Genomic DNA, 6248 nt, shown 5'->3' on the forward strand with positions numbered 1-6248 from the left:
GACCCTGAATAGACAGCAATGCAACTGAAATGTTCCCAAGTCCAGAAACGTCTCAAGGAGATCTGTGAATTAATCCATGTGACATCAGTGGTTCATCTGCTATTATATGAAGCTACGAGAATACTTTTTGAGTGCAAAAGAATAAAAAAAAATAACTACTTTATTCAACAATTTGTCTCCTCCGCATTACCCTGGTGCCAGTTTGGAGAATATCTCAGCTGCGTCACACCGATATGCTGTTTCCATTCAGATCAAATCACAGCAACGTAGGAAACAGTTCTGGCGACATGAAACGACATGAGGGTGAGAAATTAATGACAGAATTTTCATATTTGGGTGCACTAACCCTTTAAGGCAGTTCTGAAGGCAAAAGGGGGTCCAACCCGGTACTAGCAAGATGTACCTAATAAAGTGGCCAGTGAGTGTGTGTGTGTATGTATATGTGTATATGTGTGTGTGTACATATAATTTAATATAATATAATATAATATAATATAATATAATATAATATAATAGGCAGTTTCAGTCCATTGTAGGTGGTGGGACAGAAGCTTGTTTCGCTTTTAGAAGCGTTGCAAAAAGGTCCAGAAAGCTCTGCTGAAATGCAGCCTGTTGGTGTCTCGCCTCTACAGCTTCTGCCCATTTCTCGGCCAGTTCTGTAGCTCGGACCACAGCCTCTCTCGACTCATGCTCCACCAGCATCTGTAAAAAACGAAACAATGCAGTGTTGGCTTCCTTCCGCCTGGCCTCCTCCATCTCCCTCATTTCCTTCAGTGCCAAAATAACAAGTCTCTCCTCTTTCCTAGCATACAGACATAAATAAAGCTACATGTAAAACTCCAGTCTAACCCTAACACTATAACCTTATTGCACTAATTGTACTACAGTATGTATAAGCAATTTAACAGTACAGTTTACAAATACATCTTTCTTCACAGAGTTAAACCATGTAATTAACCATGGTTTTACTACAAATAAAACCAAAAAACCAAAAAAACTAAAGTTAGGTTACTAAAATTAAACCATAGTAAACACAAATTAACCATTGCTGTGCTACACTACCCATAGTATAACCATGGTATTTGTAGTAAAACTGTGGTTATACAAATGGTAATCAATTCGCCAAACAAATCAACATAGCTATCAGAATTAGCACTAAAGTAGATATTTTGATTATCATACTGAATTTGAACACTTTACTGGCTCTCAGACCATCCCAGACCCCATGCATCAGTCTTATGCGCCCTCCAGAAGTTTGCGCTCTGCAAGTGAACGACGTCTTGTGGTGCCATCCCAAAGAGGTTCAAAATCACTCTCACGGACTTTTTCCTGGACTGCGCCCAGCTGGTGGAATGACCTCCCGATCTCAATTCGAACAGCTGAGTCTTTACTCATTTTTAAAAAAACATCTAAAGACTCATCTTTTTTGCCTGCACTTAACCAACTAATACTATTACTTACCTTTTCTTTTTCTTGTCTATCATATTCAAAAAAAAAAAAAAAAAACCTGGCTACGTGTTCTGTACTAGACTAACTGAGACTTGTCATAGCACTTGTATACCGTTGTTGTTCTCTCGTTGATCTGATTGTTTCTACTGTTCTCATTTGTAAGTCGCTTTGGATAAAAGCGTCTGCTAAATGATTAAATGTAAATGTAATGCATCTGGCCGGCCCTTGTGATGTCTCAACAGCTCCATCCTTCAAGATGTTTCAGTCTCTTTACTCGACAGATATAATTCCTTGGCTCCATTTACGTACCATCAAGTTGGTGAGGTTTGCAATGCGACACGTAAATTCAGGTATCACACTTGACAACCTTGATGGCCGTTTTGGTTGTCAGGATGATCTCATACAGCCAGAACCACCTTGGACAGTGCCACATCTTGCTCAGGAAGTCTCTGACCCATATCCAGTTTCCTGGTCATAGGAATGTTGGGGTTTGTCACCTGGAACCGATAAAGCGGCTTTCACCTTTGAGTAGAGAGAGCTGATAACTTTACTCAAAGATATCATAATTTCTCAACTGTCCATCGACCCCAGCAAGGCACTCCTGTGGAGGAGGCTCGATTCCCACTCACATTGGTCAACCTGTAAGAATTTCATGTGGGCCGAGGGCTGTCTTTTTCCTTTTTTTTACTCGGCTCTCATGTCCATTAAGACTATTGGGAGGGCTTGGACTCATGTAATTCCTGTTTCTGCCATAATCACATTTTGCACCCCCCTCTGACCAACGTTCTCTCTCTTGATTGGTAGCCATATTTTGAATTTCAGTTAACGTTGGTGGTAGTTCTGCCAATCAGCCACTACCGAAAGAAAGCACTGTGGTGTTCCACTTATGACAGTGACTTATTGTTGGAGTAATGCGCAAACAGTCAATGGCGATTTCTGTGGGGTTGTGTTATAACTGCTGGCATGTACCCAATTTTATTTTTTTTCTTTTTGGAACAAAGAGCTCAAAAAGTTTTGAATAGTCAGGTAAACCTAAGCTGCTGTGTGTAGAGGATTTTAAATATTTCATAGTCTTAGGTCCTTGGCCTACAACATCCCTGCTACTCCCAGAAATTACATAATTAGTAATAGTTTTCTGACGGGTTTCTGAATTTTTTAACTGTTTCAATTTGTTTAAATCCTAGTGCACAACCTTTTTCTGAAATGAGGTGACCATGGTACCTAACTTCCTGCTGCACTAACTGTAGCTTTGATTTTGAAAAAGTGTGACCTTTCTCTGCTAAAAACTCCAGTAATGTGCACGGATAGATCTCACATATGGTTTGTTGGGAGAACACCGTATCAGATTATCTGGATGGACTGGAATTGAAATAAATATGCATTTGCTAAATCAATAACTGAGAAATATGTAGCATTGTTAGGTACTTAAGACAAAATTATAGAAGGATTTGGTAAAATTGGAGATTGTGGCTGTATGGCTCCATTTTACTAATCTCAAATCCTGTACAAATCGCCATTTCCCTGATGCCTTCCGCACTGGTAGAATAGGAGAGTTCACAGGTGAATTTTGGCAGGGTATGGTTACCCCTTTTTCTACTAATGCCACATGAGATTCCTTCTACAGCCTCTTTGCTGAGTGGATACTATGTCCTGAATGGCCAATGTTCAGTCAGCCTGTGAACATTGATTGCCTGCATTACAGGATATGCTTTTTCCCATCTTGGTTGGTGGAGTGTTTCCTACTACTATCCTAAGTCCATTTCCCTGGCACATATTTGGATAAGTAGAGTATGGATCAAAAGGAGGAGTTAAAGCTCAATTGTAATAGCAGTTTGGCATAATTTGCATTAAAGCACCTCTGGAATTCAACCCTTTCCTACCATAATTTGAAATGGAAATGATCAATTCCAATTTGGACAGTAAATCTCTAGCTAACAAATTTTCAGGGCATGTTTCAGAAACCAGGAAAGTGGTTCACCTGTTTCAGTATGTTTATTACTCTTAACAGCATAGTCAACTTATCAACCAATGGTGTGCCAGATAACCCCCATATGTTGTTTTAGAAATTTGGAAATTTTAGAGTGGTCTCTGCATTGATATTAGAAAATATTTTTATGCAAAAGTTTTATGTAATTTCCTGGTTCACTGTGACTTTTGATTTTATCTTTGAGGACATTATTCTTGCTTAGTTGTTCAGATACGTTATGTCCACTTCCTCTGCGTTTTTGCCTCTCCCTCCTTAGTTATATGTACTGCCTTTTGCATATAACTCAAAACATACTCTTGTTCTGTCTTTGTTTTTCATATATCAGGAAAATGGCATACTGTACCTCTCTCTGTGACCCTGATATGACCATGGACTGGGATTTTCTGCATCTGTTTGTTTTGTGGTAAGACTAAACAGTGCATCAGTATTCCCAGTGTGTTTGTCAATGTAATGTGTAGTTTTTAAAAATGCATTAAAACTGCACAATTATACAGTAGCACCTGTTGACCTAAAGAATATCAATAATCAAAATGTTTTGTTAAAATCCTAATGATATAGTACTTACATGTTCAGCCGTTTTGAATGTTTTGGTTGGTTATATAAGGCTGCTATCATTCATTTATTTTATTGCATTGCTGTCAAACAATTTTAAGGTTTGATTGTAGTTTGAGGGACATTTATATGTGGGATGGCTATACATAGAAGCATTCTTTTTTTTTTTTTTTTTTTTTAAGAGTAATTTCAAATAAGACATTCTAGAATATGACCATGTAGTTGAAAACATGTTAAAGATTAGTTTATTTAGTGCACTGAGGCATCTTCATTGACTTTCATTCAAACTCTCTCCATGTTGATCATTCCAAGAAGGCAGCACTGTTGGGGTATTTGGCCAACATATTTAGTTGCATTCACAGTTCAAAAGTCATGAAAGCTGAATATACTGCCCTATAAAATATTCTCTGTAAAAATTAGGTCACACTTAAACTATTACTCCACAGAATCAGAAACCTTGGGAGTTATAAATTTATATTTGAAAATTATATATATATATATATATATATATATATATATATATATATATATATATATATATATTAGGTCCACCTATTCAATTGCTTGGTAACACAAATTGCTAATCAGCCAATCACATGGCAGCAACTCAATGCAAGGCATCTAGATGTGGTGAAGACGACTTACTGAAGTTCAAACCGAGCATCAGAATGGGGGAAGAAAGGGGATTTAAGTGACTTTGAACGTGGAATGGTTGTTGGTGCCAGACGGGCTGGTCTGAGTATTTCAAAAGCTGCTGATCTGCTGGGATTTTCACGCACAACCATTTCTAGGGTTTACAGAGAATTGTCCAAAAAATATCCAGTGACTGTCAGTTGTGTGGACGAAAATGCCTTGTTGATGTCAGAGGTCAGAGAATCGGCAGACTGGTTAGAGATGATAGAAAGGCAACAGTAACTCAAATAACCACTCGTTACAATCAAGGTATGCAGAATACCATCTCTGAATGTCGAACCCTAAAGTAGATGGGCTAGCAGAAGACCACACTGGGTGCTGCTCCTGTTAGCTAAGAACAGGAAACAGAGGCTATAATTTGCACAGTCTCACCAAAATTGGACAGTAGAAGACTGGAAAAACGTTGCCTGGTCTGATGAGTCTCGATTTCTGCTGCAACATTCAGATGGTAGGGTCAGAATTTGGTGTAAAGAACATGAAAGCATGGATCCATCCTCCCTTGTCTCAATGGTTCAAGCTGCTGGTGGTGGTGTAATTGTGTGGGGGATGTTTTCTTGGCACACTTTGGGCCCCTTAGTACCAATTAAGCATTGTTTAAATGCCACAGCCTACCTGAGTATTGTTGCTGACCATGTCCATTCCTTTATGACTACAGTGTACTCATCTTCTGATGGCTACTTCCAGCAGGATAATGCACCATGTCACAGAGCTCAAATCATCTCAGACTGGTTTCTTGAACATGACAATGAGTTGACTTTACTCAAATGGCCTCCACAGTCACCAGATCTCAATCCAATAGAGCAGCTTTGGGATGTGGTGGAACGGGAGATTCGTATCATGGACGTTCAGCCGACAAATCTGCAGCAACTGCGTGATGTTATCATGTCAATGTGGACCAAAATCTCTGAGGAATGTTTCCAACACCTTGTTGAATCTATGCCACAAAGAATTAAAGGGTTAGTTCACTAATTACTCACCCTCATGTTGTTTCAAACCCATAAGACTTCATTCATCGTTGGAACACAAATTAAGATTTTTTTCGATGGAATCTGGAGCTGTCTGACCCTGAATAGACAGCTATGCAACTGAAATGTTCCAAAGTCCAGAAACGTCTCAAGGAGATCTGTGAATTAATCCATGTGACATCAGTGGTTCATCTGCTATTATATGAAGCTACGAGAATACTTTTTGTGTGCAAAAGAATAAAAAAAAAAATAACTACTTTATTCAACAATTTGTCTCCTCCGCATCACCCTGGTGCCAGTTTGGAGAATATCTCAGCTGCGTCACGCCGATATGCTGTTTCCATTCAGATCAAATCACAGCAACGTAGGAAACAGTTCTGGCGACATGAAACGACATGAGGGTGAGAAATTAATGACAGAATTTTCATATTTGGGTGCACTAACCCTTTAAGGCAGTTCTGAAGGCAAAAGGGGGTCCAACCCGGTACTAGCAAGATGTACCTAATAAAGTGGCCAGTGAGTGTGTGTGTGTGTGTATGTATATGTGTATATGTGTGTGTGTGTGTGTGTATATATAATATAATATAATATAATATAATATA

The sequence above is a fragment of the Cyprinus carpio genome, chromosome A12 (genome assembly GCF_018340385.1).
Source record: "Cyprinus carpio isolate SPL01 chromosome A12, ASM1834038v1, whole genome shotgun sequence".
Classification (NCBI taxonomy): domain Eukaryota; kingdom Metazoa; phylum Chordata; class Actinopteri; order Cypriniformes; family Cyprinidae; genus Cyprinus; species Cyprinus carpio.